The sequence below is a fragment of the Podarcis muralis genome, chromosome 4, assembly GCF_964188315.1.
Source record: "Podarcis muralis chromosome 4, rPodMur119.hap1.1, whole genome shotgun sequence".
Lineage (NCBI taxonomy): Eukaryota > Metazoa > Chordata > Lepidosauria > Squamata > Lacertidae > Podarcis > Podarcis muralis.
In genome coordinates, this window is record NC_135658.1 from 34,314,238 (window position 1) to 34,327,596 (window position 13,359).

Genomic DNA, 13,359 nt, shown 5'->3' on the forward strand with positions numbered 1-13,359 from the left:
ATATCCTGTATGTCAAAAATGGGAATTCTAGGCTAGCATCCTTCACCCTCTATAGTTTCCTAGGTACAGGGTAGTTTTTTGTATGTAAGGGCATTCCATCATCTGAGTCCAAGTAGCACACTTCAGAGACAGCCTTGACCTATAGCAGCAAGTTAGCAAGACAGAATCTGTAGCAGTGTGTGTTAATGATTTTTTAAAAGTTAGAAACAGACGTCCTACACTTCCACAGATATTCATAAATCAGTTTAAAAGGCAGTTTCAAATGAAAAGGGGTGAGTGTAGAAATTAGCTCCTGTACTCTACCCATTTTTGCCTTTAGTACAGCCCACCTTGGGCATGTCATCGCCCCCTCCCGAAGCTTGCCCAAAAGGGAATATGGCCCTCAGCTTAAAAATAAATAAATCTCCACTCCGCTTTGGAAGAAGGGGCGGGATGGAAATGTGACAAATATTCCAACAAAGCAGAACTCAGACTACACCCAAATATATAATAACATGCCCCAGAAGAATAATGCTTGAATTGGTTCTGTTTTATTTTAAAAAGAAATGGAATCTCATGCACTTGCACAAAAGGCAGCACGTAGATGGGACAAGCAGATGACAGGAGCTCAAGGAAGCAGTGAAGTGAAATGATTGGTAGTTGAGTTTTCTCTTGTAAAAGATAAACTTCTGGCACATTTACAAGGAAGCCGTATCCATGCATCACCTCCTGTGTGGCAGCCACATCAGACGCGAGCCACGGAAGACAGAGGAGAGACCTGAGAATTCAAGGAAGATCAATTTCGCTATGCAAATTTCCTTTGTTGTCATGAATACAGAAATGCACAGAATCTTCTCACTCAGTTAGTCTAAACTACCCATTTAGACTATAAATGCATATGACCAAACCAAGGGTCCCTCTTTATTTTTCTTGAGACAGTGGTTTTCAGTGGGGTGTGTGTGATAAAACTTTTCTTTGCGCACCATCTCACCATGTTTGATCAGGTCAACACACCTTGTAGAGCAGGAGAAGGTAAAGGGAAAGAACAACCAAAATGATTGAGGGGCTGGAGCTGCTCCCCTATGAGGGAAGGTTATTTAAGCTTAGACAAACGGTCAGAGGGGGCCCAATGGAGGCATTTACAATGATTCATTGTGTGGAAGAAATAGAAATATGTTTTGCTCTGTCTTTCATACTGCTAGGAGATGAGGTCATCCAATAAAGATGAATGGTGGGAGGTTCAGGACAGAGAAAAGGAAGGCCTTCTTTACACAGCGCATGGAATTTGCTGACAGCTTGTATGACTTTAAAGGGGGATTAGACAAATTGAGAACACAGCCTGTTGGATCCTATCTAGTCCAGCATCCCATTTTCACAGCCTATGGGAAGCCAGTAAGCAGGCCCTGAACACAACCTCACTCTTGTAAGAACCACTATTAAGAAGCTTACTGGCTTCCATGGTGAAGGTAAGGCTATCAGTGGCAAATGGTCATGATGGCTATATATTACCCCCAGTATCAGAGACAGTACAGAGACAGTTCTTGAACTTATTCTGTTCTGGGAGTCCGTTTGACTCCCAAAACCGTTTGAAAACCAAGGCGCGGCTTCCGATTGGCTGCAGGAGCTTCCTGCACTCAAGCAGAAGATGCAGAAGCCACGTCGGACGTTCAGCTTCCAAAAAACGTTTGCAAACCAGAACACTTACTTCCGGGTTTGTGGCATTCAGGAGCCAATTTGTTTGACAACTAAGCCGTTCGGGAACCAAGGTACCACTGTATGTATCAGAATACCCGTTGTTCAGGATCATTAGTGGGACAGTACTATTGCACTCATGTCCTGCTTGTGGGCTTCTCATAAGCATCTAGCTGGCTGCCATAAGAACAGAATGCTAGAATTGGCGAGTCTTTGGTGTGATCCATCATGTGGGGGAGATGAGTGCGCTGATTTGGAGCACAGACCCAGCATACAGGGGACACAAGACAGAGGGCTTTTCTGCACTAATGGCAATCCAGGTTTTCTGCAGATTGCAGTTTGCTCTGATTCAGCAGTAGAGATGGGGTTTTCCCAGTGGGGCAAAAATGAAACAATCGCTCAGCCACAAACCTGGGAAGCCTAGGCATGTGCCTAGAAATGTGGAGCAAATGCGGAGATGAACCCATACATGCTTTGCACCTCCAGCTCATACATTACCAGTCCTTTATGTCTTTCTTTGTTGCTCTCACACAACCTGCTAAGGTGGGGTCTGGCTCCTGAGATGGTACAGAGCAGATTGGCCCAATCTGGGGGCCACAGATCAGAGCCACAAAGTGAATCAGGAGTGGGGGTGTATGCGTAGTTCGACTTCTTGATTTGTTCTGCTACTGAAATGCTTTTTGGAATACTTTACTAATGTCTCAGCTGTATCTACTATCTTGTTACTGAAACCCATACCTCCATGAATACAGCAAACATCTTCCTTTGGGATGTCAACGTTAAGGTAATCGTTTATCTTCCCCCTGGATGTTCTGTTCATGAGACTAAGACTATTGCAGCATGATAATTGTTTAATTGTACCATGCAGAGTTGAAGCGCTGATGTTCAACGTGGCATTCCTGCAAACGCTTACATGGTTCAAAGTTCAACGTAAAGCCTTGCAGTTTCCTGGAACTTGGATCCTATTGTTAATTTTTGAACTAAGTGCGGCTTACTCAAGAAACTCTGCCAGTATTAATAGCTCATTTTAGTATAATGCTGTGGGCACACTGAGTTCAAGAAGTGCTTCAGTGAGCAATTCTCTTCTTAACGGTAGATCAGAATGGGTTACCCACATAAACCTTTTGGGAGCAAGCCTTGAGCATCATGGAATGCTACAGAGATTTCTTTTGCAAGCAAAGGTTTGAGTGTCAATGAGCTTGCTCTGTTCTGTATTATTTTTTAATTTGGTTGTCTTCATTAGTGCAAATAGGCTTGTGGTTTTGCCTGAGTAATCTGACGGATGATTAGGGAATTAACCAAAGGAGGTGGATGGTTCTTAATGTTCTGGAATCTCTATTCAGCCTTTGGAATATTATACCCATCACAGATTGTTAGAGAGATGGAAAGACAGTTGGGAGGAGTATGAATTTCAATGAGTAGGGGAGAGCCATGATATGCCAGAATATGAAGATCCTTAGGGTACATCTGCCTCCTTAAGAGCCTAATGCAAGATTAGCACCTCTGCCTGTTTTTAGAAGTCTGTCTACTCCCAATAGGCTCTGCTTATATACTTGTGAGTCCATAGATATAGCAAATACATCACAAGTCTCCAGCACTTTTTCATCCCTGTTAAATCCAGTAGCACTGAATACTTTCACTTTCGGATGTAATCGGTTGATTACAAAAAAAATATTATATTGCTAATACAAATGAAACTTATTACTTCATGTACATACATATTGATAAGTACTTTTCCTCACCATGAACCTGGCCTTGGATATGGTAGGATTCCTGAAGGTGATTTTGTGCTATTCAGGGATGATGTGAAGCAGTCATAAAATTGATTGAGAGTCAGTGGTTGGCTGTGTTTCGGAGCTTGCCAAGATGATTTATCTCCCTGCTGTGTTTATAAGTTCCAAATCAAATGCCCTGTATTTACTGATTTGCCTCTGATGCATCTAGGTTGACGTCATGGTTCCTAGATGTATCTTTACAAAGGGGGTGGCAAGTCAAGGAGGTACTGGGTGGTAGGGAATAGAGAAAAAGGGGTCATGCAGAACGAGTGAACCATAGGAACTAGCCCCACTTTTGGCAGATGGATCTAATTTGGAGGGCTTTTATAGAGCCACGTTTTCTATCTGCCTGCACAAGCAAAAGGAATGTATTACACTCATAAATCTTTTCCCCCTCCTTCCCACAAAAGCCAAACAGAAGGCTGGGAGATGTGCACAAGGAGCAGAAGTGGTTTCCAAGAAGATTCAGGGAAAACAAAGCAGGAAAGAATATGATGCTGTGCCAGAATATAAGTATCTCATGCCAGGGTGGGTGTGAAAGGCTTGATGACAGCAGCCATGGCCACAGTGGTTTGCTATTTTTTGCACGAGTTTTCAATTCATGCTCTTCACTCTTTCCTCTTGTCCTCAGCCATGGCATAGGGATGGGGAAGAAATCGAATTTGGATTCCATTTTTTACAGGAATGTAACTAACTCACACTTCCTGAAAAATACAAACAACACAGCCATCCTTCAAAATTCTTAGTTTTCTGAATTTTGCATTTATTAGGGGGAAGTATGCAGGAAAAATGCATATGTTGATGCTGGGGGAAATGGCTTGTAAAGATGTATATATTGGGCAAACGTGCAGGAAAAGTTGTAATTGGCTGATTGGTCTGTCCCTAGAATGTCCATAAGGAGCTCTTGCTTCTTATTTCGATAAACTACAGTTTAGTGCTATGTCTGAAACCTAAATAGTTGTTGCTTAACTGGCTTGGTTAGTTGAAGGAAGCCAGATTTATAACCAGTGATTTGAAGTTTGCTCATTCAACTATCTTCAGTTAAGACTAATTTAAGTTTTTTTCTGAGTTTGGGCATAAAAGTAAGCTGTGGTTAATCTAAAGTGAAAATTTCCAATCTCCTTCTCCTGGTTGCACAGGGGGAAGGGCACAAACCTAAGGTTTGCCTGTGATTGTTCCTCTAACCACTGTTTATAATTTCAGCCCAACCCAGCCATGGATTGCACAGGGAGAAATCTAGGCCCATTCTAAATTTTCCATGGAGATTGATGAATTGATGGGACTTCTAAAAAAATTACTAAGTATGGGCATACTCTGGTAGTCCATGGGTTTAATTAAGCCCACCAGGCATCCTAATTTGACCCACGGGCCTTTTTACCACAGTCACACCCAGCTGTTTTGTACCTGACATCAGGTGCGGGTCAGGTAAAGCTAATAATCACAATACACCCCCGATTGTTTCACTGAAAGCTAGGCTTGCCTTTGTTGTTGCTTTACCCTCAACAAAAAGGAGCCTAGAATAGCAGGTATAGAGTACTGGATATAAGGGTGAGCTGGGAAATCTCTGCTCAAACATAAAGTCTTTAAGTGCTCTTAGGCAGGTCACTATTCCCTCACGGCTCAACCTCCACTTTGTAATATGTGCATGTCAAGTATCTTCCTTATTAAAGGTAAAGGTAAAGGTAAAGGTACCCCTGCCCATACGGGCCAGTCTTGACAGACTCTAGGGTTGTGCGCTCATCTCACTCTATAGGCCGGGAGCCAGCGCTGTCCGCAGACACTTCCGGGTCACGTGGCCAGCGTGACAAAGCTGCATCTGGCGAGCCAGCGCAGCACACGGAACGCCGTTTACCTTCCCGCTGGTAAGCGGTCCCTATTTATCTACTTGCACCCGGAGGTGCTTTCAAACTGCTAGGTTGGCAGGCGCTGGGACCGAACGACGGGAGCGCACCCCGCCGCGGGGATTCGAACTGCCGACCATGCGATCCGCAAGTCCTAGGCGCTGAGGTTTTACCCACAGCGCCACCCGCGTCCCCTACATCTTCCTTATTAGAATGCTACATTTAAAAATGAACAGATAATGTTTTTATTGTGTTTTATATCATCTTTTCAACATTTTTTTTAAAAAAGCAACATCAAGAAATAATGTAAACAACCTTTAAACTTTGTTTCTCAAAGATGCATAAAGATGGAAGCAGATGAAAATGAGAATACTCTACACTTCCATTGCTCCAGTGTACGTAGCATGTACATAGAGGAATTAAGCCCTTCAGCAACGCTTTCAAGAATGAAGCAATAATTGTGCTTCCCTGAGAACTACTCAACACACAGGCTGGACTCAATCTCATTCCCATGACCAGCCTGAGAATTACAGTCCACTTCTGACGCTTTAACTCAGAAGATCAATCGAGCGCTGACCTCTGCTTTACCCCTGTGGATCTGTGGAGAGTTATTAAGAGTGATTAGTTAGGAATTACCCCACAGCAGTTTGCAATGATATTATTATGATTGTTCTGTCATGGCATAGACACACTGCACAGAACAACAGGAACAAGTTTCCAGCGAAACCCTCATGCTGGAAACAACCCCACTCAATGTACAGACATAGATTTGTTCCCATGACAAGCACCAGAGCTTTTGCACATCTTAGTACTGTTCAGTAAGCACAGCGTCAGGAGGACCCAGAACACTGGAGGTATTGGGTTGGATCAAGACTTAGTCATGCTTAGAGTAGACCCTGTTCCACTGATTTCAATGGGTCTACAACTCTCATCATGACTTATGTCTGACTCTAACCCAATAAGGTTAAGAATGGACCTCCAGAACAAATTAAGTTCGTAACCAGAGGTACCACTGTAATGATATTAATTAATAGTAATAATAGTAATATTAGTGACATGATAACAATGTTGGTGAAAACTGCATTATTAAGGAAAAATGCCTTGCAAATATGTATGTATTAGGCAAAACGGCAGATAAAAATGTGTCTATTAGAAGAAATTTGCTCTAAAATGACGCGTTTGGTGGCAACTTTGACCACATGCACCTCTGATATGCATCATTTGTGATGGTGGTGGCCAACCTTCAGCATGGGCTAAAAGAGTTAGCCATCACATTTCCTGGATATTTCATTTGCTCATCCACGTAATCTGCCATTTTGAGGTCTCCGCTTGGCTTGTTCGTGTCTTATAGTTGTTATGAATGTTATTGTGCTTTCATAGGAGAGTGTGATGTATGAAGTCTGGCTGCAGCAAAGAATGGCTCACTCTGTTCCATATCCTGCTCTGTTTGGACATTTGATACCTTGCTGTGCAATTCTAACCATGCCTACTCCAGAAGTAAGCCCTACAGAAATTACTGGGGCTTACACACAGGTAAACAGAGTGAGGATTAATTGTGAATTCCTACAAAATTAGCATTTCCTTCTCTAAGAACAAACTTCTTACTATAATCTCAGGAGCTTTCAATGCTAGATGCAGTTTTTAACCTGACAAGATGCTGAAATATGGCAACTCTTGCACTGTATGATGTGGCAAAAAAGAAATGAAAAAGCAGGCGAGTGCTGGTGGTGGCAGAGTCATTGCTATGGTGATTAGCAGCTCTTGCAGAGGCAAACTCTCTTGGGTATAATGTCATCTTCATTGCTGGAGTTGGACATTTTTCTGTACGATGATGAGTAATCACCCAGGACCTCAATGTAAACCTAGAATGTGTTTCACTGTAGAGCTAGTTAAGCATGAGGATATTATTTGGCAACGTGGCAGATTCATATTATCATATAAAATTATTGAGCAATCACAGAGACCATGTGAGAATCTCAGATTTCTTTCTTTGAAGAAGAGAAAGGGTCTGATCAGTCTTGCAGTGCAATCCTATGTATGTGTACTTAGACACATGCCCCACTGTGTTCAATGACGATTATTCCCAGGTCTAACTAAACAAACTAAACAAACAAAATATGTCAAGGGTGTAGGAATCCCCCCCCCCCCAAGAAATGAATGGTGTCCATTTAATATTTACTGTTTTAATTATTTGTATATATTTGTATAAATATGTTTTGAATTTATTTATAAAGATAAAACTGGAAATAATACTATTACCAACACTATTATCAAGACATGGAAGCACAACTACCTTTTCTTTTTTGTAGGCTGCAAACAGACTTCATTTTCACAAAGTCTAAAAGCATTTTTTTTAAAGTTGAAAATGGAGACATTTGCAGTTCAAAACACAAAGGTCCAGGCTGGATATAGATTATAATTCCCCAGCACCCTGAGAATTGAAGCTGGTTGGAAGAGGGAGCCCTGTGCATGGTGTGTTCATCTCTCTTTCATCCCTGGGAAACAGATTTTGCAGCTTTTTCTATTCTTTCAAAAACCTGCAGATCCTATTTTTAAGGAAGAACCATATGTCAGTGGTAGAGCATATACTTTGCATGCAAAATCTCTCAGGTTCAATCCCTTGCCTCTTCAGGGATATATCATCATCATCATTATTTGCAGTTACAGATAGGTAGAACTAACTTAGTTGGTCTTTAAGGTGCTACTGGAAGGATTTTTTTTGTTTTTATCATTATTTGCAGTTGGGGGAAAATTACTGGTACTTTCAGAAACCCTGGAGAGCCATTGCCTGTTGGTTTGGAAAATACTAAGCTAGATGGATCAAGTGGCTGACTCACTATAAATCACTTTCCTATGTTCCTTCCAACATCCAACAACAGGTGATAATGAGTAAAAGCATATACATGCATATGCAAGGACAAACTATCTGAAGTATCAGAATCATACCATCAGAATCAAGCCTCTGACTCAAATCACTTTCTGCCCTCTGAAAATCTGTCCCCCAGCCCCAGAAATAATCGAAAACAAAAACATACTATTCAAGTATTCCAACACTTGGCCGTCTTGAAAATGGAATTAAAAACACCCTACACCAATAAACATTGGGTGTAATGTGAGATTCAGCAACTTGCCTATATATCCACTTTTGCTTGGTAATTTTTTCATCCAGGCTGTAAAAAAAATGTTTTATAGCATTGGGCCAATGCGGTTTTATGGTAAGAAGTTGGAATGGTCTTTCTATTCAGAAGAAATCTGTGAGTATTTACTAGTAATGCAGTTTATAGGATTGTCAGAGGAGTGCCATTAAAGCTGGATAACTGCAGAATGCAAGATGCTTTTCGGGGAGGTTTCATATCCTGGAGCCGTTATAGGATTAGCATAAATTACCACTGTTTGCTAGGCTGTCAGCATGAGAACAAAACGTCAGGTGGAAACTACGTGTTTAGGAAGAGGATGCAAAATAAGCAGGTGCCACTAGGGATGGGCAGATAAGCCTATTTCCCTTCTGAGTCATAAGTCTGTCTTGTCCCAGGTTTTGCACACACAAAATTAGCGCAGGCATTGCATGCATTTTTTACTCATTTTGTACACATTCTTCCTCTACAATATCAAATGTATTTCCAATGTATTTCCCCCTAAAATATGTATCTTGGTGTGCATTGTTATTTTTTTAACCAAGAGTGCATTGCAGTAATTGGAGAAACGCATAATCAAGCACATAATCAGAGCACGCCAGGCACTCCTGTCTTCCACTGCCTCCTGCAGTTTGGTCAAACTCATGCTGGTAGCTTTGAGAACACTGTCCAACCATCTCGTCCTCTGTCGTCCCCTTCTCCTTGTGCCCTCCATCTTTCCCAACATCAGAGTCTTTTCCAGGGAGTCTTCTCTTCTCATGACGTGGCCAAAGTACTGGAGCCTTGGCTTCAGGATCTGTCCTTCCAGTGAGCACTCAGGGCTGATTTCCTTAAGAATGGATAGGTTTGATCTTCTTGCAGTCCATGAGACTCTCAAGCAAGTAGGCATGTATATATATCTGCATATAAGTCTGGGTGTGGCAAACTAGGCCAGTTCTCTTCAAAATGCAGAGCAAGCAGGGGCATCTGTGTCATGCTGGCCCATATCTTCCCTAGTATTATTTATCTTAACTTTCACAGGCAGTGGCTTTCGTCTCCAAGTTCACAAGCAGAGGACTTTCCCAGCCTTTCTGCCGAAGATCTTTTCAACAGGAAATGCTACACCTTGTGCACGCCAAACACTCTACTGCCATATGTGCTCTAGAATTCAGAGTCCCTTGAAACAAATTGTGCTGAAGAGAAACCGGAGGGAACTGCTGATATTAAACGGCAACATAGAGGGGGATCGCCCCGGGGAATATACCCATTTTTCCAAGGCAGGGGGAAGCGTTATAGATTATATTCTAATCTCAAGATTTGCCCACAGCTTTGTAAGGAAGTTCCAAGTAGGCCACAATACTCTGAGTGACCACCTACCTCTAATTCTAGAGCTTGCAGGTCGGCCTTTTGACTATTCTATTGCCGGGCCACAATATATACCTTCTGTAAATTTGGGTATACTTGCTCCCAAAAGACTCAAATGGTCCCCAATATTGAATGAAAATCTAACTCTCCTCCTTCAGTCAGCGGAGTTAAAGCTTATTCGATCCGCTATTATGACAGGCAATTCAGTAGACGCGATTATGGAACGCTTTAAATTACTTTTGGAAAGACTGAAATCCCATTTAACAACAGCGATACATAGCTCCGCTACAAAGAGGGCAAAGAACGGAGCTAGCTGGTTTGACCTGGAGTGCAGGCAAACAAGGAGACAAACGAGAACAGCCTACCAGAGATATAGGAAATCAGGGACTGCCATCCTACTAAATGCTTATATTTATCTGAGACAGTCCTACAAACAATTATTAAGGAGAAAGAAATTGGAAGCTGAACGAGCCGCCTGGCAAAGTTTGGTTAAGGCATCGCACGAGAAAGATACTACTTGCTTTTGGCGAACCATATCTGGTCTACTGGACCAGGAGCGCACTAATTCCATCTGTACAGTGGAACCAATGGAGTGGTTGCGCCATTTTCAATCTTTGTTCTATGACCAGGAAGTCCAACATTACAAACTATGCATCCAATTGGAGGACCTACCTCATTGGCCACCAGTAACTGTAAAGGAAGTTGAGAACTTAATCGCACAATTAAAGAACAATAAGGCCCCAGGGAATGATTACATCCCTGCCGAACTTCTGAAGTCCAACATTGGCTGGTGGGCCCCCCTGCTGGCGTCTCTATTTTCTTGGATTGACTCAACGGGTCTACTTCCAGATGGTTGGACAGAGGCAATAGTTATTCCAATCTATAAAAAAGGACCTATGCCAGACCCGGCGAGCTATAGACCAATCAGCCTTCTGCCTATACCCAGCAAACTATATGCCAAACATCTTTATATTAAGCTAACTAGCTGGCTGGAAACTGAAGCTATTCTAGCGGAAGAGCAAGCGGGTTTCAGGCAAGGCAGATCCACCATAGACCATTGCTTCACCCTAGCCTATTTAATTGACAAATATGCCAAAAAATCCCGTGGGGTGCTATACGCAGCCTTTATTGATCTAAAGGCTGCCTTCGATTCAATTCCACGTGCAAGACTATGGGACAAATTGAGCACATCAAGCATAGACAAAAGACTATTATTTCTGATCAGCTGTTTATATAAAGACACGGTGTTGTATGTAAGAACTTCGTTAAATGGCCATCTTATAGGACCAGTTCCTGTCAGCAAGGGGGTCAAGCAAGGTTGCATCCTGGCCCCAGTTCTATTCAACTTTTACATCAATGATATGGTTAACTGTTTGTCATCTCTGGACTTCCATGCCCCCAAACTGGCTGACAAATCAATATCCGTGCTTTTGTATGCTGATGATGCGATTCTCCTATCTCGAACAAGAATAGGCTTAAATAGGCTCATAGGTGAATTTTCAGCATACTGTAGGAGAGAGCAACTGGTAATAAACTATCAGAAAACCAAAACCATGGTTTTTGCAAGGAAATGCAGACAGTACAGCTGGAGGATGGATAACCAGAAAATTGAACAGGTTAAAGCCTTCAAATATCTGGGTATCGTTTTCCAGTCGACCGGGTCCTGGGATGTCCATCAAAAATATGCCAAAGAAAAAGCAGCTCAAAGTATTAAGATGCTGTCGCGCTTCTTTTACACGAAGGGGGGCAGATACATCCCAGCAGCCTTTGAAGTCTTTCAAGCAAAACCTCTGGCGCAGTTACTGTATGGGGCACAAATCTGGACGGGGAACCACTGCTCCAGTCTTGAAACTGTTCAGTCTAAATTCCTAAGGCAGATATTTGGCGTCCCCTCCTGTGTTCCAAACGCAGCTTTACGACTCGAGGCCTGCCTTCCATCTGTAGAAACTCAGACCTGGCAAAGAACACTCAACTATTGGCTTCGTCTTAATCTAAATCCACCCGGTCTACTGCCTCTAGTAATGCAAGACCCTCATAAAAGCATGTGGTTCAAAACTGTGCATCAAAAACTCCTTACATGCGGTCTGCATTCGCAATCCCTACTATCAATGGGCCTCATTAAAGCAAAGAGTCTAATAGGCCAGCGCCTGAAAGACATTGAACGGCAAAACAACCTGACTATCTTAAAGAAACTGTGCCCATGGTATACCTACTTTCCCCCTTCCCATTTTGACTTTCCAGCTTCATATTTGTTTAAATTAACCATCCCAAAATACAGACGTGCCTTTACATTGGCTAGATGGGATGTTCTTCCCTCTGCCGTACTCGAAGGTCGTTACCAAAAGACTCCATTTGAAAAACGACTCTGCCCATGTAGAGATGGTAACACGGAAACAGTGTCCCACGTCCTCCTATCCTGCCCCCTTTACAAAGACCTAAGGAATGAGATTATTACTCCACTCATTCTCCCCAACCCCGGCCGTTCACAAGACATTATACTGTTTTCTCTCTTATCTGATACGGATAGTCAGACAACAGAGAAGGTCGCGAGGTATATCGAGAGAGCTGTGAAATTGAGGGCCACCATCTGAGTGACAGACTTGTTCATCTGACGGACCTCCTTCTGCTTGTTCTTATCCTCCTTTTATTCTTATTTTATTTTATTTTTAATTCTTGCATAGCTGTGGCCTGTTGGCTTTGCTAATAAAGTTCTGATTCTGATTCTGAAACAAATTGTGCTTTTTGCAGAACAGGAAGCTGAATTTCAGGGCAAAATGCTCCTGCACTTTCTGCTGGCGGGCTTCCCATAAAAGTGGCTCTCTCAACACATGCACATTAGAAGAGAACACATGAACACTTGCTGGATTAGACCAAAGGTTTGTCTAATTCAGCATCCTGTTGTTACAACAGCCGACCAGATGCCAATGGGAAGACCACCTGTAGGACATGAGGGCAATAGTACTTTCCCCACTTGTGGTATTCAGCAACTTCAGAGGCATACTGTCTGCAGTGCTGGAGATAGCAGACAGCTATCATCAGGGATGGGTTAAATCTGTCCATTTCTATTCTCTCTGGGTCTCATTTTCTCACTTGTTTGGTGACCCCTATTTCCCTTCACAAAGCTACGTTTCTCAGAGTGGTTAAACTATCGTTCCCCCTTCCTAGGGAACTCTGGGAATTGTAGCTCTATGAGGGGAAATAGAGCTTTTGTAGCAATAGAGCTTTTCTATGACACCCATAGCAATTTACATTTCTCAGAATTGTTTGGGGGAAGCCATGACTGTGTAAAGTGGGGTGATACTGCTTTAAATGTATAGTGCAAAATCGGGCCTTGGTTAGGAGAAAAATGGGAAGAGCTATGGGTAGAGGCAGCATGTTTAATAGGTACCCAAATAGTATTTTAAAACTGACGAGGAAAGGAAAAAGGATATTAGCAGGCTCATTCCACTGACCAAAGAAGAGACACATGGCAGGAGTTGAAACTAGGAAGCTGGAGGCTGAAGAAGGCAAGTAAAGCAGGTAAGTTTGTTTATTATTATTAATCATGATGTGAAACCAATTTTGCAGCAAGGGCAGCCTCAGATGTTTTTCATT